The following is a 27431-nucleotide window of genomic DNA, read 5'->3' as shown; positions in this document are numbered from 1 at the left end:
CCACAAAGTTAATGAACGCACCCAGGCACCTTCCTGATCTGTATGGCAGATATTGCAAAGCATGATATATTTCCTGAGCTATCAATCACCACTGACCTCTGCTTCCTATAACCCTGTCTTCAAATGGTAATAAGGTTATTCAGATTGAAGGAAGGCAAAATGTGGTGTTCCGTTTCAGTTAGTACTGGGACCATTATTACTCGTGGTTCACATTAACATTTGCAATATCAAAATATGTAGATGAAAGCAAACTGGGGAGAATAACTCAACTGCAAGGAAGAATACAACACCCACATTTACAGCTGGGTGGTTATGGAGCAGTTTTCTAAGACAAGCTTTTAACTGTATGCCAGTATGGTATACAGCAATAATAAACCATCTCTAATTTTCTGTTATAGAGCAGAAATAACTTGAAGATGCAAAGGAAAAATACCAGAAGTATACTTAGTCTGAGGGGTGCAGCTGACGGAAGAGTTTGAACATATTCCAGTTTGTTATCAAAGAAAAGAAAATTGGGTCATCTGAATGGAGGTTTCTTTAGATTGAGTTGGGGAAGATAAATCTGACAGGACCATTTCCACTTGTGGAGGGATTCCAAACAAATGACCTTAAATACAATTATCAATAGATCCAAAAGAATAAGAAGAATTTTATTTTATTCATGGAATGATTACAATGTAAAACTTGCAACCACAGGAAGTGATTGAGGCAAATTATATAAAGTCTTTCAAAATGGGAAACAATTGAATACACGAAGGAAAGAATAGAAAATAACATTATCACACCTTCTCCTGAACTGCACTAGTTCTAAATGTAGTGAATAAAGTTCAGGAATTTACTCACTTGGTAAACAACTACTTTCTTCAGTCCACTCTGGGAGCTCTATCTGTGCATTCTAAGCATAAAATGTTGAAACAAAAGTTTCGGTATCCTTTATTTACTAATCCAAATACCTATGCAATTCAACTCATCATCAAAAGAAAAATAACCGCGTTTCTCATGTTAATATAAAAACACACTGCCATGACATTATAATTCTTATTAAACGTTCAGGTACCTTCCATGCCTGAGATGTACTGTCTCACAAAGATCTGGTGTTTTCTCTCAATGCAAGTTCAAAGCAATTCATTAAAAACTGTGGAAGTCTTGGCAAATGTTCAAGGGCAAATCAAGTTTGTCCATTAAAAGAAATTGCTAACAAACTACCGTATGCCAACAAATCTGGCCACACTGCCATTGTGCGTTTGGTTTATAATTGTCACATGCACCATGATAAACTGAAAAAGCTTTTGTTTTGCATGCCATCTAGACAGAACATGCCATACATAAACACGAGGAAATCTGCAGATGCTGGAATTTCAAGCAACACTCATAAAAGTTGCTAGTGAACGCAGCAGGCCAGGCAGCATCTCTAGGAAAAGGTACAGTCAATGTTTTGGGCTTAGACCCTTCATCAGGACTAACTGAAAGAAGAGCTAGTAAGAGATTTGAAAGTGGGAGGGGTAGGAGGAGATCTGAAATGATAGGAGAAGACAGGAGGGGGAGGGATGGCGCCAAGAGCTGGACAGGTGATTGGCAAAAGGGATATGAGAGGATCCTGGGACGGGAGGCCCGGGGAGAAAGAAAAGGGGGAAGCCCAGAGGATGGGCAAGGGGTATAGTCAGAGGGATAGAGGGAGAAAAAGGAGAGAGAGAAAAAGAATGTGTGTATATAAATAAATAAATAAATAACGGATGGGGTACAAGGGGGAGGTGGGGCATTAGCAGAAGTTTGAGAAGTCAATGTTCATGCCATCAGGTTGGAGGCTACCCAGACGGAATATAAGGTGTTGTTCCTCCAACCTGAGTGTGGCTTCATCTTGACAGTAGAGGAGGCCGTCGATAGACATATCAATCGACGACTGCATTGGCGCTGCTTCCTGCACGCATGCAGAACTCGTTGACTTTATTAACTTTGCCTCCAACTTTCACCCTGCCCTCAAGTTTACCTGGTCCATTTCCGACACCTCCCTCCCCTTTCTAGATCTTTCTGTCTCTGTCTCTGGAGACAGCTTATCCACTGATGTCTACTATAAGCCTACTGACTCTCACAGCTATCTGGACTATTCCTCTTCTCACCCTGTCTCTTGCAAAACCGCCATCCCCTTCTCGCAATTCCTCCGTCTCCGCCGCATCTGCTCTCAGGATGAGGCTTTTCATTCTAGGACGAGGGAGATGTCTTCATTTTTTAAAGAAAGGGGCTTCCCTTCCTCCACTATCAACTCTGCTCTTAAACGCATCTCCCCCATTTCACGTACATCTGCTCTCACTCCATCCTCCCACCACCCCACTAGGAATAGGGTTCCCCTGGTCCTCACCTACCACCCCACCAGCCTCCGGGTCCAACATATTATTCTCCGTAACTTCCGCCACCTCCAACGGGATCCCACCACTAAGCACATCTTTCCCTCCCCCCCTCTCTCTGCATTCTGCAGGGATCGCTCCCTACACAACTTCCTTGTCCATTCGTCCCCCCCATCCCTCCCCACTGATCTCCCTCCTGGCACTTATCCGTGTAAGCGGAACAAGTGCTACACATGCCCTTACACTTCCTCCCTTACCACCATTCAGGGCCCCAAACAGTCCTTCCAGGTGAGGCATCACTTCACCTGTGAGTCGACTGGGGTGATATACTGCGTCCGGTGCTCCCAATGTGGCCTTTTATATATTGGTGAGACCCAACGCAGACTGGGAGACCGCTTTGCTGAACATCTACGCTCTGTCCACCAGAGAAAGCAGGATCTCCCAGTGGCCACACATTTTAATTCCACATCCCATTCCCATTCTGACATGTCTATCCACGGCCTCCTCTACTGTAAAGATAAAGCCACACTCAGGAACAACACCTTATATTCCGTCTGGGTAGCCTCCAACCTGATGGTATGAACATTGACTTCTCTAACTTCCGCTAGGCCCCACCTCCCCCTCGTACCCCATCTGTTACTCATTTTTATGCACACATTCTTTCTCTCACTCTCCTTTTTCTCCCTCTGTCCCTCTGAATATACCTCTTGCCCATCCTCTGGGTCACCCCCCCCCCCCGTCTTTCTTCCCGGACCTCCTGTCCCATGATCCTCTCGTATCCCCTTTTGCCTATCACCTGTCCAGCTCTCGGCTCTATCCCTCCCCCTCCTGTCTTCTCCTATCATTTTGCATCTCCCCCTCCCCCTCCAGCTTTCAAATCCCTTACTCACTCTTCCTTCAGTTAGTCCTGACGAAGGGTCTCGGCCTGAAACGTCGACTGCGCCTCTTCCTATAGATGCTGCTTGGCCTGCTGCGTTCACCAGCAACTTTGATGTGTGTTGCTTGAATTTCCAGCATCTGCAGAATTCCTGTTGTTTGCGTTTAATATCAGAATGGGAATGGGATGTGGAATTAAAATGTGTGGCCACTAGGAGATCCTGCTTTCTCTGGCGGACAGAGCGTAGGTGTTCAGTGAAACGGTCTCCCAGCCTGCGTCGGGTCTTACCAATATATAGAAGGCCGCATCGGGAGCACTGGATGCAGTATATCACCCCAGCCGACTCACAGGTGAAGTGTCGCCTCACCTGGAAGGACTGTCTGGGGCTCTGAATGGTGGAAAGGGAGGAAGTGTAAGGGCATGTGTAGCACTTGTTCCGTTTACAAGGTTAAGTGCCAGGAGGGAGATCGGTGGGGACGAATGGACAATAGAGTCATGTAGGGAGCGATCCCTGCGGAAAGCAGGGAGGAGGGGGAGGGAAAGATGTGCTTAGTGGTGGGATCCCGTTGGAGGTGGCGGAAGTTATGGAGAATTATACGTTGGACCCGGAGGCTGGTGGGGTGGTAGGTGGGGACCAGGGGAACCCTATTCCTAGTGGGGTGGCAGGAGGATGGAGTGAGAGCAGATGTGCGTGAAATGGGGGAGATGCATTTCAAAGCAGAGTTGATGGTGGAGGAAGGGAAGCCCCTTTCTTTAAAAAAAAAGGAGGACATCTCCTTCATTCTGGAATGAAAAGGCTGATCCTGAGAGCAGATGCAGCGGAGACGGAGGAATTGCGAGAAGGGGATGGCATTTTTGCAAGAGCCAGGGTGAGAAGAGGAATAGTCCAGACAGCTCTGAGAGTCAGTAGGCTTATAGTAGACATCAGTAGATAAGCTGTCTCCAGAGATAGAGACAGAAAGATCTAGAAAGGGGAGAGAGGTGTCGGAAGTGGACCGGGTAAACTTGAAGGAAGGTTGAAAGTTGGAGGCAAAGTTAATGAAGTCAACAAGCTCAGCATGCGTACAGGAAGCAGCGCCAATGCAGTCGTCGAGGTTGCGAAGGAAAAGTGGGGGACAGATACCAGAATAGGTTTGGAACATAGATTGTTCCACAAAGTCAACAAAAAGGCAGGTATAGCTGATACCCATACGGGTACCCATGGCTACACCTTTAGTTTGGAGGAAGTGGGAGGAGCCAAAGGAGAAATTATTAAGAGTAAGGACCAGAGTGCTAGACAGAGCAGAGTGGTGGTAGAGGGGAACTGGTTAGGGCTGGAATTCTAAAAGCAGCGCAGAGCTTTGAGACCTTCCTGATGGGGGATGGAAGTATATAGGGACTGGACATCCATGGTGAAAATAAAGCGGTGGGGGCCAGGGAACTTAAAATCATCAAAAAGTTTCAGAGCATGAGAAGTGTCACAAACATAGGTAGGAAGGGATTGAACAAGTGGGGATAAAACCGTGTTGAAGTATGCAGAAACGAGTTCGGTGAGGCAGGAGCAAGCTGAGACAATAGGTCTACCAGGATCGGCAGGTTTGTGGATCTTGGGTAGGAGGGAGAAATGGGAAGTGTGGGGTGTGGGAACTATAAGGTTGGTAGCAGTGGATGGGAGATCCCCTGAGTGGGTAAAGTCGGTGATGGTGTGGGAGACAATGGCCTGGTGCTCCTTAGTGGGGTCACGATCGAGGGGTAAATAAGAGGAGGTATTCGTGAGTTGTCGCTGTGCCTCAGCAAGGTAGAGGTCAGTACGCCAGACTACAACAGCACCCCTCTTATCGGCGGGTTTTATAGTAAGGTTAGGATTAGTGCGGAGGGAGTGGAGCGCAGAGCGTTCGGAAGGAGTGAGATTGGAATGGGAACAAGGTGCAGTGAAGTCGAGACGGTTGATGTCCCGTCGGCAGTTAGCAATAAAGAGATCCAGAGCGGGGTGTCCATGAAGAGCAGGAGGGTTGAAGATGGGAGAAGGGGTCATTGGTGGGGGTGGAAAAGTACTTGCTGAAGAAGTAGGCTCGAAGATGGAGCCAGCGGAAGAAAAGTTCCGTGTCATGTTGAACGTGGAACTTGCTGAGGTGTGGGTGAAGGGGGACAAAGGTGAGGCCCTTACTGAGGACAGAGCATTCTGCCTCCGACAGTTGAAGATCGGAGGGGATGGTAAAGACCCGGCATAGATGAGAAGTGGGATCAGAGGGGGGAGGGGCGGGAGGCTGGTGGTGTCAGTGGAGAGGGGAGGGTTGGGGTGAGAGGAAGAAGGAGCCTCCGAGGGCCCAGGAGTAGCTGATGGAATGTGAAGGAGACGGGGTTGCAGAGTGGTGGCCATTCTCTGGGCTTCCCCCCCCCCTTTTCTTTCTCCCTGGGCCTCCTGTCCCATGATCCTCTCATATCCCTTTTGCCAATCAACTGTCCAGCTCTTGGCTCCATCCCTCCCCCTCCTGTCTTCTCCTATCATTTCTGATCTCCCCCTCCCCCTCTCAAATCTCTTACTAGCTCTTCCTTCAGTTAGTCCTGACGAAGGGTCTCGGCCAGAAACGTCGACTATACCTCTTCCTATAGATGCTGCCTGGCCTGCTGCGTTCATCAGCAACTTTGATGTGTGTTGCTTGATGCCATACATAATTACGTTGCAGAGGTCAAAAGAAACCAGAATGCAGTGTTAACCTCACAGAAAAACTGGAGTGCAGGTAAGCAATAAAGTACAAGGGCCATGCTGAGCTAGAATGCAGGACCAAGAGTTCATATTTCAGCATATGAGAAGTCTTTTCAAGGATCTAATTCCGTGGGATAGAAGTTTAGTGGCATGACATCCAAAGCGTTTCAAGTACTAACAGGATGCATCTATAAGCCTTTGAAGAGTCCCTTCAAATAAAGAGATTTACATGATGCAAAAGACACAAGTAAGCAAATTACATCTGTTCATTTACTGAGGAAATCACTATTCTACTCTAATATAACAAGCACAATAATCAACAATCTGATGATTTAGAAGTTCCAACAGCTGGCTTTGGTGCTCTCCAGCACTCTCTAATTACCAGAGACCCAGTTCCAGTGCTGCCTTTCTACTCACAGGAACCTTGTGAATATAACATCTAAAAGAAGTGAATTTAAGCTGTTGTGATATTAATAGATATAACATCCAATAGTCCTAAAAATCTGCAGCATGCTACATTATCAGATGGCCAACCTATGGCACAAGTCCCAAAAGTGGTGCATTGGATGATTAGAAGCGGCGTATTGCACTCCAGTGATGATAATAAAAAAGTAAGCCTACTCATGCAGGAAGTATTAACCAAAACCCAATTTGTAGAAAAAAATCTATAACAGGAATTCAAGTAGCTTAGAGCTAGAAATGGGTTTTACTGAGAATAAATCTAAAACTCAGCAATTTTTTATTTAGCGATTTTACTATTTCGTGCACATCTTTTGGCGAATGTTATCTTCTTTCACATTAATCTGTTTTCAATTAAAAAGAATATTCAATGAGTCAAACTAGGAAAGAAGGACTTTTGTTCTGCAGGCATTCCATAACTGTTCAATACACGTTTGACACTTGTTTGATCCTGAGGTCAGTTACCCATCACAGTGCAAAAGAAAAGCAGAAAGTGAGAGTAAGCATGAATTCAATGAACAGTGGGAAAATGAGTTCTTATTTCTAGTGGATCTGTCAGGAAAACCGTTGTGCATTGTTTGTGAAAGCACATTCTCACAAAATAGAAGACGTGATCTTAATAGGCACTATAAAACACAACATCAGACTGAAATAGAAGGAAAAATGAAGCTAGTGCTTGGGTCTGAGTTACAGAAAGAATATGTGATTAAGAAAAAGGAAGAAATCAAAAGACAAAATACATTTGTTAATAGTCTCATTAAGGTAAGTAATGTTTATCTTGTTTTTATACTAAATCAATTTATCATGTAGAAGTGCTAAATATGTCTATATTAACATTTTTTTTTACAAGTATTGAATGGGTACAAGAGTTGTATGGCGTATCTGAACTAGTGCGTGAAAAAAGTGACACATGGAATGTAAAAGGTTGGCCACCCCTGCTGTACATGGTTTTGTATAAATTTTAAAGTCATATGCTTAAAATTAGTCCTGACGAAGGGTCTCGGCCTGAAACGTCGACTGTACCTCTTCCTAGAGATGCTGCCTGGCCTGCTGCGTTCACCAGCAACTTTGATGGGTGTTGCTTAAAATTAGGTTAGTGCCATGTAATGGGCAAGACTGACAAACAATGTTTATGACAATATATCTGTTTCAGCTTCTTGAATAGAACTGATGCAGCTTACTGCCTCAAAGTATTAAAGAACATTTTTAATGGTTTGAAAACAAATTACAATGGCTTGTGGAAGATTTTGGTAGTGGTATGCAATTGAATTCAATAGAAAATTTGAGCAAAGGAAATACTTCACAAAACTACCACAACCTACTCCAGAAGTGGGAATTTAGCCGAAAGGGGAAAATTCTCTGTAGAACCTTAGCCTGACCGTTGGAATTTTAATGAATTTAAATGTTAATGATTTGTCTTAACTTTTTGCTTGCCTTCTGGAATTGCCTTGCACAATATGAAACAATACAGACAGACCAGTCCTCTTGGTTGCCAGAGAATAGTATTTCAAAACAGGAACTGGAATTGGTTTATTATCACATGCACCAAGATACAGAGAAAAGCATGTCTTACATACTGTTTGTAAAGTCGTTAGACAGTGCACTGAGGTAGAATAAGGTAAAAGAATAACAATGCAGAATAAGGTGTTACAGCTTCAGTGAAAATGCAATACAGGTAGGCAATATGGTGAAAGATTATAACAAGGCAGATTGTGAGGTCAAGAGTCCATGTCAAACTTTATCTGTCATTTCTCTGCCCATAACTATAGCTAATCTATATCCTGCTGTATCATTTCACAACTTTCTACAGAGTCAGCAACTCCACCAATTTCTGCATTGTCTGCAAATTGACTAACAAACCCATCTCTTAATCTATAAAATACAAACAATACTGGTCACAGATGTCCAGCGCTATCCTGTCTTCTATGCGCAAGCCAATTCTGAATCCAAACCACAGTAACCATGGATTCCATGTATCATAAACCTTCTGGATCAGACTACCATGTGGAACTTGTTGAAAGCTTTACGAAAGTCCAAGTAGACATATACTGCCCTACCCTTATGAATCAGTTTCATCATCTCCTCGAAAAACTCAATCAAGTTTGTAAGACGCAACCTGCATGGGACAACACCTGACTGTTCCGAATTTGACAATGCTTTTCCAAATGCAAGTCAATCTACCCTTAACAATCCTCTCTAAAGCTTCTCTACTATTAATGTGAGGCTCACCAGCCTTTAATTCTATGGACTACCTCCTTCTCAAGCAAAGGTAGCACCATTAGCAAATCTCCAGTTGTCCGTTCTTCAACCTACACATTTTGGTTGCTCCCCACTTCTTCTGTTTTTTCACATCACTTAGTTTATTTCACTCAGACGGCCCCTGCATTACTGCTTTTTGGATACAAGAAGTTCACCCTTACCAAATTCACAAATCATTACTTCAAAAATATGAGATATAGATTAAAATTTGTTCTCTCAGAACTTGTGAAAAGGAAGTACATAGGCACATATTTATTTTTATCAAGTAAGCTTTTGTAAATGTATCTGCAAATCCCACAGCTTTGTGTTACAGAAAACTGAGATATTGTCCATTTATTAGGAATGTGACCCACTATAATGTATTCTATATAGGTATTCGAACCTATATTCTAGTTCATTGCAGTGAAACAACATCACATTGATCTGGTCTTTGAAAGGCTGACTTGAATTGTCAACTCTCATTTCTGCTGCCTGGTTTGCTTCATACTCCTTATCATTTATTATTACAAGAGCATGTATCCCCACCCCCAAATAAATTGTTTTTATTAACTCTTTTTAGATGACATTATCGAGATGGATAGTATTTTTTTTAGCCTCTGTACATTTTGACAGAAGTAAACAACGTTAAAGTTCACGTCTTCTCAAAAAAAGCTCTATTTTCAACTGTATTTTTTCTCCACTATTAACCTTCAGCAAATTCAAGACAAAATTTATTGAGTGAGTAATGAGAAGTAGTTGCATTTTTGCAACCTTACTATATAGTAATCATCTAATGGTTTGTCTGTAGAACCTCAGCATGCCTTGTTGAAATCACTCATTCCAATGTGTAAAGACTAAACAATAAGACATAGAAGTAGAAATAGGCCATTTGGCCCATCAAGTCTGCTCTGCCATTTGATCATGACTGATTTATTGTCCTTCTCAACAACCCTATTCTTCTGCCTTCTCCCCATAAACTTTGACACCGACTAATTAAAAAATCTATCAATCTCCACTTTAAATGTACCCAATGACTTGGCTTCCCCAGCTTTCTGTGGCAATGAACTCCACAGATTCACCACCCTCTGGCTCAAGAAATTCTCCCGCATTTCTGTTCTAAATGGACGTCCCTCTGTTCTGAGACTGGTCCTAGACTCACTCACTACAGGAAACATCTTCTCCACATCCACTCTAAGGTTTCGATGAGATCCCCCTCATTCTTCTAAACTCCAGCAAGTACCAGCCCAGAGGCAGCAAACATTCCTCAAACATTAACCCTTTCATTCCCAGAATCATTCTCATGACTACATCTTTTCTTAGGTAAGGGGCCCAAAGCTGCTCACAATACTCCAAGTGCGGCCAGACCAATACTTTCTGAAGCCTCAGTGTTGTCTCCTTGCTTTCATATTCTAGTCCTCTCAAAATGAACGCTAACATTGCATTTGCCTTCCTTACCACTGACTCAACCTGCAAGTTAACCTTTGGGGAATCCTGCACAAGGATTCACAAGTCTCTTTGCACTTCTGATTTTTGAATTTTCTCCCTAAGTAGTAAATTGTCTATGTCTTTATTCCATCTACCAAAGTGCATTGCCCTGCACTATATTCCATCTGCCACTTTTTTTGCCCATTCTCCCAATCTGTCCAAGTCCTACTGCAGACTCACTGTTTCTCAACACTACCCACCCCTCCACCTATGTTTGTATCATCTGCAAATATAGCCACAAAACCATCAATTCTGTCATCCAGATCATTGAAATATAACATGAAAAGAAGTGGTCCCAATACTGACGCTCTGCGGAACACCACTCGTCATTGGCATCCAATCAGAATTGGCTCTTTTATTGCAACTCTTTGCCTCCTACCAATCAGCCAATCTTCTATCCATGCTAGTACCTTTCCTGTAATATACCATGAGTTCTTACCTTGTTTAGTAATGTCATGTGCAGCACCTTGTTAAAAGTCCTATAAAAATCCAAGTAAACAAGATCCACTGACTCTCCTTTGTATATCCTGCCTGTCATATTCTCAAAGAATTCTAACAGATTTGTCAGGCAAGATTTCCCCTGAAGGAAACCATGCTGACTTTGGCCTATTTTATCATGCATCGCCAATACCTTGAAATCTAATCCTTAATAATGGAGTCCAATATCTTCCCAACCACTTAAGTCAAGCTAGCTGACCTATAATTTCCTTTCTTCTGCTTCCCTCCCTTCTTAAAGAGTGGAGTGGTATTTACAGCTTTCCAGTCCTCAGGAACCATTCCAGAATCTAGTGATTCTTGAAAGATCATTAATTCCTGCATAATCTCTTCAGCTACTTCTTTTAGAACTTTTGGGGTGCAGTCCATCTGGTCCAGGTGATTTATCTACCTTTAGACCTTCCAGCTTCCCAAGCACCTTCTCCTTAGTAATAGCAGCTATAGTCACTTCTGTCCTGACACTCGAAATTCTGACCTTCTGCAAATGGCTTCCACAGTGAAGATGCAAAGTAGTGCAACAAAGTTTTCAAGAGAACCTGATCTGTTCCAATCCTTCAGAGGAAACCAGAGATGCATCCTTTTGTTCTACTTACAATGGAATTTAGATGTAATATGCCCCATCAATTAAAGAACTACGGCCCAGAGTTTCCAATACTAAACACAAAATGGAAGAAATGCAAAATGTGGGCAGTAATAACAAAGAGATGAATATTTTCATAACTGAAAGGAACAAAGTGTACTCAAGGACATGAAATGACAAAGGAGTGACTTATAAACTGGCTATCCTTAATCTGCAGATAAAAACTCAACAGTTGATACAAAATAGCTTTAGCAGCTGGTATTTTACTTAATATTTTATGGCCGGCATTCCAGGTTTCCCCAGAGGTTTCTTTTGTAATGAGTTGAAAGCTTCACACAATCCATCAATATCCCAAGTATTGAGTTTCCCACTTAGAACATTAGATATTTCTCCAACCTTCTGCAAACAATTGGGATGGTGGTGAATACTTAAACACATATGTAAATAAATTCATAATAAGATTATTCATGGAGAACAGTGTAGTCAAACTCTGCCCATCCTAGGACCTCCGTTGTACAGGGTCGACACTGCACGTTGTGTCCCGGCTGTCTACGTGATCGGCAAGCCAGAGCAGTAGAATGTGGAGAGGAAACTGTTGCCCACACAGAAGTCTACCCCTCTCCTCACAGCTGACGAGTCCAAAGGAATGGCAGAGGAGCTTCGCCCATAATGCTGATATAACAATGGATCTGTCGTATAAGTAACAATAGGTGCATGCTAATTTATGAATAATCAAGGATGATCTGTGCAGAAGTTTTATACAACGCGCATTGTCTGGATTTCTATTGTTTGGCAGGTCAATCTGCCAAAAGAGGCAGCCCTAAGCACTGGCTAACTATCTGCACAGACATCATGGAAACAAAAGGAAATAAGGGATAAAACTAATCTGCAAAGTTAACTGTTTAAGGAAAGGCTCCCAAAACATATTACATTAGAATTATCTCAATAATTCCCATTATTGAGATGAGAACTGCTCCACTCAAGTTTTGACTGCTCTGGGGTGGATAAGGCCAACATAAACTCACTATTCCACTGTAGGTAGGGCAAGAACTTCTAAGTAGGTGATGTGGGAGATGGAGCACTCATTGCCCTGTTTTAAGTAGGCTTTGATGTGTTTATAAAAAGACTTGAGGCCCTCTGAGTCACACAAGACTGACTGGTCACAGGCTGGGAATTCCCAGGAGTTAGTGTGGATATTACATTTTTTCCCAAGGCTTTGAGAATTTCTTCTGCTCTCATGGTGACCTCTTGCTATGACAGGTTTCAGATTACTTGTTTCAGGCACACAAACAATGTGACCTGCCTCCAGAAATGACTTCGATATTCCTAGCCTGTGACTCGTCAGACTTATGTGACTCAGAGGGCCTCAAGTCTTTTTATAAACACATCGAGTGCCCCGTCTCCCACACCATCTGCTTGGGTCTTCTTGCCCTACCTACAATGGAATGGTGAGTTTTATGTTGGTCTTGTCCACCCCAGAGCACTCAGAGCTCGAGTGGAAGCCGTCCCCAACTCAATAATATGAATTAGGTTATTCACTAAAGAGAGGTTGCTGAATTTGGTTTATTTATCCTACCAATGCCCTTGGAGGATTTTTCCAGGTACAGTATTGGTGGCATCTCTCGAGTTAGTTTGAGGTGCTTGTAGGTAGTCCATGACTCTTAAGAGTGCAGTGGTCACAGGTACACTCTGAATGTTGCACTGAGTTTAGGTACTGATCTTCAAACTTCTCTCCCCAGAGGGTTGCAAAGATGCACAAGGAAATTTAATCATCAAAGTACACCTTACAGTAGTTTCCCCACTTGTTCTGTGGATCCAGTGGAAAAGCTTGTGGGATGGGAGGTGCAAAATTGTGGGATGAACAATCGAAAGGAGGATTGGAGCAAGGAGGAGACAAAAGAGGGTGCAACTGCCAGAAATCTGGAGCAAGACGCAAAATGCTAGATGAACTCAGTGGATCAGGCAGCATTAATGGAGGGAAGTAGATGATTGGTATTTTGGCTCAAGACCCCTCATCAGAAGCAATGATGCAGCTTTCCTTAACACCAATGTGCACTGAGACTAGGTCCCTGGTCTAGAATCAACTCCAAAAGTCCTACCCAATGAATTGTAATTTGATATAAACAGAATCTAAAATTATTGGCATGCAGCAACAGAAGTCAAGGCATACCAAATCAACTAAAGAGAAATTAAAAAAAAGAAAACTAATAGAGAATAAAATTCTTTCAAGACATTATATTTGCAACATGCCAATCTCTAGTGAAGATTTAAGAAAAACCAGGAAAACAAGGACTGAAACACAAATGAAAATAATTAAAAGTGACAATGATGAAATGATTAATTTCAAAACTATTCCTCCTTACAATGAGGAAGCACAGAATACTTGCAAAGGAACCTAAAGGAAAATAATCATGCAATAGAGGAAACAATTTTTCTCCCTTCTGAGCTTCCTTTTACTTACTGATGAAATGCCATTTCAGTAATGTTATTAATAGGAGTCATGTATTACAGAGAAGACATCTTCTAACAAGAGGGCTGTCCAAACCTGGCAAGTCAAGCAAGGTTGTACGAAGTTTTCCCATTTGTCAGTGTTCAGTTGTGAACAGCTTGCTCATCCTCTTGGAGAAATTAAATGGAGAATTTCTCAGCAGAAATCACAGAAACCTCCTGGAAATATGTGGAACCATGTTGGAGTGCAGCTCAACTCAATTGATAAAAGTTACTATTGAAGAAATCAGTGGACGTTAAAGATGGTAAATCCCCCAGGACCCCATGCAGATTTGAAAGGAGATGGCTATGAAGATACTGTTTGCACTGGCCACCACTTAACAGAATTCGACTGATTGGTGTATAGTACATTTCAACCAGATTAGAGTTGCATGCTAGAAGACTGGGCATACATTCTAGAGTTTAGAAGAATGAGAGGTGATTTCATTGAAATGTACATTTTATGAGGTTACATTAGAATAGATGAGGGGCTTGACGTTTACACTGGGCTAGAGGGCCCAGAAGGAATCAAAACTTTCCACACTGGAGACATTACTTCCGATCTGCACTGACTGTGGTCTCTCAATGAGGAAGTCAAGGATCCAATTTCAGTGGAAGATACAGAAGCCCAGGTTTTGGAGTTTGTTGATTAGTATTGAGGGATAATTTGATGGCGTCAATTCAAGACTAATATAACAATAAGATTCTCCACACTGGAAAATGATGAGTTGTAGAAATTGTCTACACTTAAATGGCTGTGAAAAATGTATTCAAGAAAAAGATGAATAGAATTTTGGATATTAATGGAATCAAAGTGCAGGGAAAGTGGCATTTATACAGAAGATCAGCCAGGATCTTACTGAATAGTTCAGCTGGCGTTGCCTACTTCTGCTTTTAATTTACAGATTCTTACGCATGTTGCACAGCAGAATTTAAGTTGGAATATTTACATGCTAGGGATAAAAAGAAAATAAAATTAGTTTAGTTCCAGAAGTTATGGCACTTCAATTGATAAAGTAATCAGTCTTGATAATTATTGAGATATCTTGCATGTTTACAACAGAACAATTGAGGAAAGCACACTTTTCAGGAGCCTTCGTAAGCATGTAAGGTGAATTTTGTCAAACTCTGATAAGTTATAAATGTAACTAGAATAATAAAAAACAAATTCATCTGCCTAATATCAGTGTTCTGAGTATTATGCTGACTAATATCAAGGTTAGGATTCTTAAGCATGGTATAAGAAAGCAAGCTTCTTGCTTTGGACACAGACTGAAGAAAGATGAAATGAGCAGCTGAATGGCAAGTGAACTGTATACCAAGGCAGTCTGCTCTCATACCGCTGAATGGTCCAATATGCTTTCCTGACTAAATTTGATGAGACTTAGACTCTCTCTTTCCAAGCCTAAAATGATCACTTTGTCACCTGCATGAACACTAGGTCGATCAGTAAAAGAGTCATCACATGATATTAACAGAGTGGCTCATCAATTTTTTTTTTGAAGATCAGCTCCATTTGCCTGCTCTTTCCATACACCAGCAATTTTTCTTACTTTAGAAATATTTATCCGATCACCCTTTGAAATTAGTACTGCTTACCATTAATAACGCTGATTAACCACAGAGCAAACTTCCCATGTAATCATTAAAACCACTGAAAGCCTCCAGTCCTGTTGTCACAACAGCACTGAAACCAGGACACATTGTCAGTGGAGTTCCAGAGCACAATAAAGGCACACACACCTCAAGTTGTCAGTTTTTCCCTATATATTACACACCAATTACAGAGAAAGTGTTTCCTTTTCAAAAATGAGCACACATAACAATTTTTTGCATACTGGTTTTATCTAGAGGAGTAACACTGAATGCAGCCTATGCTGTCAAGTATTAGAGTAATATTCTTGGAGCTTGGACACCGCTACACAAATAACACGGTGCAAGAATAACAGGGTTGTTGCAATATTGGATAAATATGGGAGGCAATACCTGCTCTACTATTCAATAAGATCCTGGCTGATCTTCCATTATCAATTGTCAATTCCTTAGTGCTAGAGATTTAGATGGTACAGAATTTGTTAGGTGAGTCCAGGAAGGATTTCTGACCAGATGTGGACAAGCTGACGAGAGGAGAGGCCATAATGGATCTAGTACCAAGCAATGAACCTGGTCAGGTGACAGATTTCTCAGTGGATGAGTATTTCTGAGACAGTGACCACAACTCCTTGACCTTTAGCATAGCCTTGGCTAAGGATAGGAGCAGACAGTATTTAATAGGAGAGGGCTAAATATGATGCTATTAGGCAGAACTTTGAGAGTGGAAATTGGGAGCAGATGTTTTCAGAGAAACGTACAATTTGGAGGTTGCTCAGGGAGCACCTGCATGGGGTCTGGATTTGTTTGTCCCTCTGAGGCAGGGAAAGGGTGGTAGGGTGAAGAAACTATAATTGACAGGTGAAGTAGAACATTTTGTCATGAGGAAGGAGGAAGCATACCTAAGGTTTAGGAAGCAAAGATCAGACAAGCCTACTGAGAATTATAACGTAGCCAGGAAAGAGCTTAAGCAGGACAGAAGATATTATATCTTCTAATATTTGTATATTTGGATATCTGTGCACTTGTAAGGCTACTGTGACACTGTAATTTCTTCTGGGATCAGTAATGCATCTAACTTAAGAAGGGACTTTGGAGAGGAGAAAGGGGACTCGAGAAGGCCTTGTGAATCGGTTTAGGGAAAATCCCAAGGATTTTTAAATGTACATGAAGAGCAGGGGATAACTAGAGAGTAAGACTAATCAGGGGTACAAAGGAAAAATGCACCTGGAGTTGGAGGAGGTAGGGGAAATCCTTAATGAATATTTTGCTTCAGTATTCACCAGTGAGAGGGACCCTGATGAAAGAGAGTTCAGCGTAGGACAGGCTAGCGCGTTGGATCATATTCGGGTTAAGAAAGAAGCATTTTTGGTACTTTAAAAAAAATTAGGATAGATAAGTCCTTGGCGACAGGCAGGATATACCCCAGCTTACTACAGGAAGTGAGCGAAGAGTCTTTCAAAGACTCTTCATCTCACATTCTCGATATTTATTGCTTCGTTATTTATTATTAGTAGTATTCTTTTTCTTTTGTTTTGGTTGCACCTTTTGCACATTGGTTCTTTGTCTGCCTTGTTGTGTGCTGTTTTCCCATTGATTTTATTTGTATTTTTGTATTTACTGTGAATGCCCACAAGAAAATGAATCTCAGCATAGTAAATGGTGACATATATGTACTTCGATAATAAACTTACTTTGAACTATTATTGGATGCAGAGCTGACTGAGAAGTGGCAGGTGGAGTTCAATCCAGATAATTATGAAGTGATGCATTTTGTTATGTCCAATGTGATGGCAGAATATAAAATTCTTAGCGGTGTAGAGGAGCTGAGGGGTCTTAGGGTCCAAGTCCATAGCTCCTCAAAGTTGCTGGACAAGTTGATAAGGTGATTAGGAAGCCATTTGGTGTGTTGGCCTTCATTAGTCTGTATCGAGGTCAAGAGCCGCGAGGTGATGTTGCAGCTCTTTAAAACTCTGGCCTAGACCACACCAAAATTGTGGTCAATATTGGTCCCCTCATTACAGGAAGAATGTGGAAGCTTTAGAGAGTGCAGAGCAGACTTATCCAGATGCTGCCTGGATTAGAGAACATGAGGAAAGGTTAAGTGAGCTTAGGTATTTTTTTTCCTCTCTTTGGAGTGATGGAGGATAAGAGGTGACTTGATGGAGTTGTATATGTGGTATAGAATCGAAAAGCAACACCCTTCATCCCCAAGGTGACAATGGTTAGTATGAGAGGTTATAATTTTAAGGTGATTGCAGGAAAGAATTGGGGATGTCAGAGGTAGTTTTAAAAAAAAATAGAATGGTAAGCACTGCCAGGAGTGGTGACAGAGACAAATACAACAGAGACATTTAAGAGACTCTTAGATAGGCACATGGATGAAAGAAAAATGGAGAGTAACGTGGGAGGAGAGGGTTAGATTGATCTCAGAGTAGGTTAAAAGGTCAGCACAACATCACACTGCGTTGTGCTCTACTGCTCTATGGTCTGTGTTCACACTTTGCATTCGGGGGTTGTGGGGATCAGGCAGGAAAATGGGTTTGTAACCATGACTGGATCAGCCAGTTTTTAAATGAATGGTGAAGCAGACACAAGGGGTTGCTGAAGTCAATTCCTGCTCCACTTTCTCATGTCCATTTGTACTCTGGATCAAACTGGTGGTTTCATGTTTTTAATGATGCACCTGAGAGTGAAATCCAACAACCAAAATGGAAAAATACAAATTATGACAGAAAAATAGTAAGTATCAGCAACCAATAAATAAAAGTTCACAATTACAGTTTGTAACAACTCAATCCCATCCTCACTGGTGAACTTTTATGTGGAACGTTCATCCCAGACGGCTTTGTGTTTACAGTCTGACACATTCAGATCTGCCAGTGACTTGATTTGGCCCTTCGGAATTGTAACATAGAGTCCTGCCTGTGCACACTGCTTCATTCCACTCACCTCAGCTTTCCTCATTGTGCCCTTCAAGGTAGGAAGTCTGCTTCCTGATCACCAGGCCCAACAAAGCAAGCCTAGAAATGTAATACCCAGAACTGAGGAATTGGATTAATGAATTCTGCATTAATAGTTAAAAATCCTGACCATGTTTCAATGGGAACAAACACCACCTACTTAGTGCAAGAATTTCCTGTGGACGTACACATTTTTCTAGTGTCTCCGGCACCCAAATAAGGCCTATGGTCTTTTATATAGCTAAGTCTTCAGGATTGAGGATGACTCTTGCTCTCAGTACCACCATTAATGCTTCTTTGCACATTGAGCAATCATGCAAAGATCCCCAGGGGCCACCGCATTTCATTAAGGAGACTTTGACTAGATCCTTGAATTTTTATTTACATCTGTCCACGTATTAACCTCTTCCTATGATAGAGCTTGGAATAGCGTTTTGCGAGGTTGGTGTAAGGCTGGTGAAAGACAAGGCCTACCCAATGTAAATGGCTGGGTGCAACCATGGCCTCGCTAGAGGAGATGCCAGCCTGAGACAGAATATGTATGCTGGTTCACTTTCTGTTCCAGTGAACTTAGATGAATCTGCAGATACAGCATTGCTGGTGTCTTTGTAGTGCCTTCAGACACCTGTTATGAGCATTACAGCTTCAGAAGCATACAAGAGCCAAAAAAAACTAAGTTAATTTAAAGGGTCACACACATCTCTCCTACAATCACTGGCAGAGCGTTGTACAAGTTTGAAACAGACCTACTTAAATTGTTCCCTCTGAAAATATCAATGGCCTGAACTCCTAAACAAAATGCTGCATGAACAAAATTTAACTGGCATCAGGGTAGAAGTGTCTTCAAAACAGAAGACATACAAATGAGGTGGGACTAAAATCCTTAACATCTCCCACCCCACAGCGTGCTCACAGGGAGTCACTTTCTAAATGGTACTTCTTGCAGAAGTAATGCCTCTGGAGCACCTCTTGCAAAAGCAGTCACTTCCATGTCCTCCAAACACAAATACTAGCTCACACAAGAGCCTGCACTGCTCTTAAAAGGTCAAGGTCAGAATCACTTTCATGCTGAGAATCCTTTCCTCAAGATGCAAGGGGATAGAAGCATAGAAAAACCTACAGCACAATAGTGGCCCTTCGGCCCACAATGCTGTGCTGAACATGTACTTACTTTAGAAATTACCTAGTCACCCATAGCCCTCTATTTTTCTAAGCTCTATGTACCCATCCAGGAGTCTCTTAAAAGACCCTGTCATTTTGAATATAACATTTGGATTTATCATTGTGGCCTCTCAATGGTGTTGGCAATTTCATAGCAGTAAACAGACCATTAGAGGAACTCAGTGGCAACATAGAAGACTTTGCTGTCAAGTCACTTCCCTGTCGACTTCTTGGTGGGAGTGTAGTTTGTACAAGGTCCCTCTGCTCCAGTGTAAACTCATTATCAGGGCACCATTTGGCCATTGGATAATACATTCAGCAAAACGTTCTGAGTTCCTGAATTTAGAACTGCGAGGAACCACTGAGAAAATTTCTATTAATGCCAGAAATTGCAGGAGTGCAATTGCAATTGCCTCCAAATGGGTTTTTAACAATTTCTGGGATTTTTTTAAGGATTTCCAAATAATCTTTCTAGACAGTTCACCTTTTAACAATATCTGCATGCAAGTGAGCTTCCAGGCAACCATTTAGTACAATATTGAACAGTTTTATTGGCGTTTCCATTAAAAACCACTTCTGAATTTCCAAGTGGCATATGTTTCTTGTCTTTGCTGATGACACGCTTCTCAAGCCAGTCTTCCATTCCCTGCCTTTGCAATTTTTAGCATCAAGTCTAACAATGGATGCATTCTATGTGGTGGTCTCACACTTTCAATGTCAACTGTGGTTTCAAATATTCCATTAGTTATTTCTGCCGCATCACAGCAAAACGAATTTGATGTCACAGTTTACTTCTGCTTAATTTATAGAGTATATATGTGCCTAAGATGTTTGCATAGTACTGTATATCTGGGGCTCCAAGTTCATTGGAAGCAAACTTCTGTCTCAAATGTTCTGGAGACATTTACATGACTCATCCCTGTTGAAAAGCTCTGGAAAGCACAACCTTCTCTTATTGGTTACTATTTGGCAAAATGCCACAAAGAGACACAAAACTGCATAATTATTTGATCCTTAGAAACAAATTCCCTATTTAGTAATGATATTACAAGTCTAAAAGACATCTTGCTATATTTATCACTGAAAGTGTACTGCGTTAATAAAAGTGAAGATTGGAAAGCACAAATGCCCACAAAAGGAGAGAGCTACATTTAGAAACTGAAGCCTTTGGTAGTTTTAGCATTATCAATTTCAGGAAAATTACTGAACGGTAAAAAAAAATGCTGCATGCAGAGTAATTCTAACGTAGCTATTTAGGTCACCTAGGTGACACATTTCAAAACTGCAGCATTTTACCTTAAAATAGATCAGTGATGCAGATCGAGTTTCTCAGATGCTGAAGGCTGCAGTAACTGTACTTTCATCATGTCCTTTCATGAACACACACATTTTCAAAGTGAATTGAAAGATGGTGCTGTTGGTTGATTATTTTCCCAAAGATACGACAGAAATTAATGATCAGGTGTGAATCTGGTCTCACCACCCCGAACTTTCCAGTGACTAGTCTTTGTGTAAGGGAGGCAGCAACTGGAACATATCAGCATTGCAATCCATCGAACAGAAAACCACCTAATAAGACCACTCATTTAAAAAAAGAATACACTTGAGATTCCCAGGCTTAACAGGAACTACTGCTTTTGGTTTATAACCCATTCAGTTATCCATCCAGAAAAGTTCTGAGGCAAGAAAGCAGAATTTAAAAAAGTCTCATCCATTGCCATGGAGTCATAGAATATTACAGCCCAGAAACTGGCCCTCTAGTCCATACCGAAACATTAATCTGCAAGTCCATCAACCAGCACACAGACCACAGCCCTCCAGACACTTCTCATCCATGTAGCTATCCAAATTTCTCTTAAATGTTGAAATTGACCCCACATCCAACAGTAGCGCCGGCAGCTCGTTCCATACTCTCACCACCCTCTGAGTGAAGATGCCCCCCATGGTCCCCTTAAACATTTCACCTTTCATCCTTAACCTATGACCACTTGTTCTAGTCTCACCTAACCTCAGTGGAAAAAGCCTGCTTGCATTTACCCTATCTATACCCCTCATAATTTTGTATACCTCTATCAAATCTCCCCTCATTCTCCTACACTCTAGGGAACAAAGTCCTAACCTGTTCAACCTTTCCCTATAACTCAGGTCCACAAGTCCTGGCAACATCCTTGTAAATTTTCTCTGCACTCTTTCAATTTACTTACATCCCTCCTATAGCTAGGTGAGCAAAGTTGCACATAATGCTCCAAATTAAGCCTCACCAATGTCTTACACAACTTTAACATCCAAACTCCTGAACTCAGTACATTGATTTATGAAGTCCAATGTGAAAAAGTTTTCTTTATGACCCTATCTACTTGTGACACCAGCTTCAAGGAATTATGGATCTATATTCTCAGATCCCTCTGTTCTACCACACTCCTCAGTGTGCAAGATCTATTCTGGTTGGTCCTCCCAAATTGCAACACTTCACATTCGTCTGCACTCAATTCCATTTGCCATTTTTCAGCCCATTTTTCCAGCTGGACCAATCCCCACTGCAAGCTTTCTCGGCCCAAAACATCGACTGTACTCTTTTCCATAGATTCTGCCTGCCCCGTTGAGTTCCTCCAGCATTTTGTGTGTACCGCTTGGATTTCCAGCATCTGCAGATTTTCTCTTGTTTGTGATTGGGTTACTTATTGAGGGTAACAGCCATAGGGAAACTCTGCAGTGGTTGCCTATTCCCTTCCCTGACAGTCACCCAGGTGCCTGATTCCTGCAACTCAGGGGTGACTACCTCCCCGTAGCCACCTCCTTATTTTCCTGTATGTGCCGAAGGTATCGAGCTGCAGCTCCATTTCCTTAACATGGTCTCCAAGGTGCTGAATCTCTGTGCATTTTGTGTAGATGTAATTATCAGGGAGAATGGAAGTCTTCCAAAGTTCCCACATCTCACACAAGGAACATGCCACTAACTCTGGGCCCATTTTCAGCAGACTAACTATGCAGTAACAGAAAAAAAACTTCCTGGAAACTTAGAGTTTGCGTCTGTGCTCATCCAAACCTGTTAATACTGTCCCACTTACACAATGGCCCCTCTGCTTAAACCTTCATATTTTAAACTGGCTCAAATAAAAACTCACTCCTAACAAGACTTCAAGCAACACACATCAAAGTTGCTGGTGAATCTGAAGTTCATGCCTGCTAGTTTCATGGCAAGACTTGCAGTTTTCAGATGGCTCCCACCCTGCAAGGTGTCGCTCTCTCACTGGTTGGGATGGATGAAAGTTCAGTCTGTCCATGTCTGTGCAGATAGGTTTGGCATCAGTAGCATCTGTTGACTGAAGTCTTTGCAGTGATGAAACTGTAGAAGGGAGAGTTGTGGGTATATACTGCTGTAGACTTTGATTGTTAATACCTGGACAATGTGAAAGACAGCTTAGATGCATGGTGTGGACAGCTTCTCCTTACAGAACAGGTGCACCACTTTTCCATAACTACAATGTGTTTGGACATTTTCTTCAATAAGCTGCATTGGCTATTGTGACGCAAAGCACTACTGATTCTGGTTGTAGACTCACCACTGTCTAAGTCAGCTGCTGCTTCATACACCTTTGCCTCTAATGAGGCAACCTCAGCTTCACACTCTTCCTTGAGCACAGATAATGCAGCCTCTACAACTGCTCTCTCCATGTCTATGCGAGCTTTCTCCATTTTCATCTCAACTTCATGTTTAGCACAAGTTGCTTTCATTCTTGCCGCTTCGGCTCTGGAATGGGCTCATGCTGCAGCTATGCTAATCATGAATACGTTCGAGCTTCGCGATGATGCGATCACTGCTTCAAATTCTGACCTGACCACCCCAGATCTTGGTAAATGACGTTGCTCGGGTCGGAAGCTGACTTTGTTGTTAACGGCGTTCGGACTCATCTGCAGTCTGTGGGAAATACCTTTAAGGACAAGTTATCTTTTTGCTCTACTGCCCTGATAATCTTATAAACCTTTATATCTGCACTCAGCTGCCACCGCTCCAGAGAAAACAACTCAAGTTTGTCCAACCTCTCATATTAGCACATGCCCTCTAATCCAAGCAACATCCTGGTAAACCTCTTCTGCACCCTCTCCAAAGCCTTGACATTCTTCCTACAATGGGGTGACCAGAGTTTTATGAAACTGCAACATAACTTCCTGACTTCTGAGCTCAAAGCCTTGACTAATAAACACAAGCATGTCATATGCCTTCCTAACCACCCTATCACCTTATGTAGCCACTTTCAGAGACCCCAAGATCCCTCTGTTCACCAACACTAATAAGGATCTTGCTCTCACAGTGTACCGTCTCTTTGCATTTGAACTACCAAAGTGCAATACTTCACATTTGGTCAGATTAAACTATCTGGCAGTTCTCTGCCCATAACTGTAACTGATCAATATCCCATTGTATTCCTTGCTATCCATAACACCACCAAGGGTCATCAATAACCCTCATCACCTCACGAAAAAACTAAATTCAGTAAGTAAGTCACGACTTGGCTCACACAAAGCCTTGCTGGTTCTCCCTAATTAGGCCATGGCTTTCTAAGTGCTCATAAATTCTATACCTAAGAATTCTCTCCTGTAATTTCCCCACCACTGAGATGGGACTCACCGGTTTATAGATACCAGGATTATCTCTTGTTCCCTTCTTGAATAATGGAATGACATTAGCTACTTTCCAATATTCCAGGACCTCACCTGTTGCTGGAGAGGACTCAAAAATATTGGTCAAGTCCCCAGCAATCTCTTCTTTTGCTTCTCTCAAGAACCATCAGGCCCTGGGGACTTATCCACCTTAATGCTCTTTAAGGGACCCAACACTACCTCTTCCTTTCCCCTGAAATGCCCTGACATATCAATACACTCAGCAGCGATCTCTCTATCCTCCACATCCTTCTCCTTTCTAAATACTGATGTACTCATTAGGGACCTCACACACATCTTTCATATCCAAGCAAATGCTACCCCACCCCCCACCCGCACCTTTATCCTCGAGTGGTCCTAACTTCTTCCTCATTATCCTCTTGCTCTTGATGTATGTATAGAATGCCTTGGGGTTCTCTTTAATACTACTGGCCAAGGACTATTCATGGCCCCTCCTGGCTTTCCTAAATCCTTTCTTGAGCTCTTTATTGGCTTCTTTATAATCCCCGAGGGCTCTGTTTGATTCAAGCTTGGGAAGCTTTAGATACGTTTCATTTTCCCTCTTGACTAAAATTCATCACTTCATTTGTCCACTTATTCCTCTGCTGGACTCAGACTCCAGGCATCATAACCCAATTTTACTTTTCCAGTCATCTCAATGTATTATTTGCTTTATGTCGCATTAGCTTACTCGTAAACACAAATCGTCAAAGGGACAGGCAACTGCGTTTATAGTTTAGCTCCTTGCAATTGATCTGACATTCGGGACAATACTCCCACAAAAGGAAAGCGAGGAGCTCCATTTGCTGGTCCAGAGAAGCCGTCCTCTTGGACCTAATCATGCATCACAATGCACCAACAGCACAATATTACTGAAACAGGCTCAGAAACCTTCCTCAAATATATGCAATTTATACAGCTCTTTGACATATTTAGAAGAACTTTTGTTACCGGTAACCTACATTTGAACTTACTTAGGTCGAATCAGTCTGAAGGACTATCATTTTAAATATTTTCATTTGCATAAACAAGCCCTCAGCCTGTTAACATAGTGCTTTTAATGAGCCACATCTGGTTTGTTGCATTTCCAGCTGTGTGCTCTCTCACACTTGCTTCACATGAGGCACTGTTCAGTGTACTCCTACGCATTACTATTGTTTGAGCCAGAAGGCTGTGGAATCAGACTTAATCAGGATTTCAGTACGTAATCCAGGGTGGCATTTCACTCAGAAGCGACAAGAGCGTCATAACGCTTCGTTAAAGATTTCATGTGCTATCGGAAGAACAAATTTAATCTTACCCAAATCAGTCAACATCAAACCGTCACTAGAAACCTTTCAACCAGTCAGTCCTTTTTCCACATTGTTCCTTTTATGATCTGCAAAACAGCTCATCTACTTAACAATCACAGTGCTTAAAATAGAAGAAATTTAATAAGTGTAATAAGATGCTATTTAAATACTAGTCTCTCAGTATAACCACAATATGTACTGGTGCAACTATACGACAGAGTTATTTAAGGCACATTATAAATATGCATTAAAACATACGTTGATCAGAAAATAATTTCAGTGACATCAAGAATGTTGTACTGACCCTAACACCCTACACCAAGTCATCCACCATGTGCAATAGGTCAAACATATTCTCAGCTTGGATTTGATTTACAAGGTCAGCATCTGATATAAAGTATATTCATAATATTACTATGATTTGAGATTATTGTTTTCAAAGAAGGCATCAAATGGGAAAACAAGTACTCCCAGTTTAGCGAAATGTTCATCTGAAACAACCAGAAAATCCCTAAACTGAGGTCAACCAGATGACTAAGGAAATCAAGAGCTTTCTTTGAGGAAGTCAGGACACAAACTTGGCAAATGAAGAGTTTGGTGAAAAGTTGATTGGAAGTTGATTAACAAACTACAATTCCCTTTTATTTTTAAAACAAACTAACTAGATTTTATTTCTATTTTAAAGGGAGAAAATTCCAACCCTCTCTAAATGTCCCTGGTATATTAAAATTATATCGGTTAGAAATTCCAGGTATAGATTTTATGGACTACATACACCCAGATGTATTAACACTATATAGGATTTTATTTTTTAAAAATTAATTTCTGGCAGGGGGGCAAAAATCAGGGATTTGATTTCTACACCTTAAACACCCGGTTTTGAAATCCGGGTTTAAACAAGACTCTACTAAAAACAGCTATAAGAGGGGAGGAGAATACAAAACATCTCATGGTACAGCCATTTTACAGCAGTCATTCAAGTTCAAGTTAATTATCATTCAACCATACATGAATATAGCTGAACAAAATATAGTGTTACTCTGGGGCCAAGGTGCTAAAACATATTACCAACAGCACACAGCACATAGAACAAATAGCACGTAAGTTTACATTTTTAGAAATACAGTCACAAAGAAAAAAAAAGTAGTCCAAGGCCCTGAGTGGCTTGACTACAGATTGATGGTAAGTTGCCATAGTCCAGCTTTCTCCTCCACCGAGCAAACATCAGAGGGCAGCACCAACAGGAAGGGTCTTCCCCCAATCCACTACGGACTCCAGCGCACCTTGAAGCCCCTGCTCCCTATCGCACTGCCTCGGCATCTCCTCCCCTGGGTGGCTGTGACAAGTGACACAACAGCAGAAAGGCCTAGTCCTTGCCACAACCAAGCTCCCCCACTGTCAGTCTCGCCAATGAATCAGTGAACTGCACTTGCAGTATTCTACGTTACCAATGTCCAACAAGGATTTGTGATCACAATAAAAATTTCCAAGGTAATCACTCGCACTGTGCACCGTTGAATAGTATGCAACAAGTCCAGGTGACAACACTTTAATGGTAGGCAATAAGTCCAGCTCTATCGCTATCAAGCAACTCACCGATAGGATAGTCCTGCAGTACTTGATGTTCCCCGTATCCAGCAGAGACTTCTGATCATAAGCAGACATACAAGACGAACAAATACGCTTTTGATTGGACCTGGAGTGGCCGCTGCATCCGAGCGCCCCATCATCTTTCACTGAGTCATATAATGTATATGGCTGTCATCAACGTACTGCCAGCAATTCGCTCCTTTTCTAACATTGTGCAATGAACTACTTCTTTAAATTTCACTGGGAGTCATGGCCTCGAACAATTTCATTTAATCAGTACAATATTTTAATGACACTCTGTTTATCCTATAATTCAACACAAACATCAAACATAGGTAATTTCACAAATTAGGTTGAGGCATATAAAATACAATTAGTCAGAATAGATTTCCAACATTTCTCAGTGTAGACACAAACTGATGTTTTTATAGAAATCAGATTGAGCAGATAAACTGTTTCAAACCAATGTGATCAAAGCTTTTAGCTTTTAATTGAACTAGCACCTTTGGTTTCAATTGACATCA

The 27431-nt window shown here is 41.7% G+C and overlaps 1 protein-coding gene across 4 annotated transcripts in view; it reads right to left on the bottom strand.

The window, feature by feature from the left end:
- The window catches only part of LOC134340262 (CYFIP-related Rac1 interactor A), a 224575-nt gene that overhangs the window by 91233 nt on the left and 105911 nt on the right, over nt 1-27431 (bottom strand). Inside the window, exon 1 of one of the 4 annotated variants that reach the window (XM_063037303.1) lies at nt 25326-25394. The exons of the other annotated variants lie outside the window; for them this stretch is intronic. The gene's annotated coding sequence lies outside the window, so the exon portion shown is untranslated. Of the gene's footprint in view, nt 1-25325; nt 25395-27431 lie in introns of those variants that run through there. 4 annotated transcript variants of the gene reach the window in all.

The sequence above is a fragment of the Mobula hypostoma genome, chromosome 2 (genome assembly GCF_963921235.1).
Source record: "Mobula hypostoma chromosome 2, sMobHyp1.1, whole genome shotgun sequence".
Classification (NCBI taxonomy): Eukaryota; Metazoa; Chordata; class Chondrichthyes; order Myliobatiformes; family Myliobatidae; genus Mobula; species Mobula hypostoma.
This window is presented reverse-complemented; position numbering and strand designations above follow the sequence as displayed.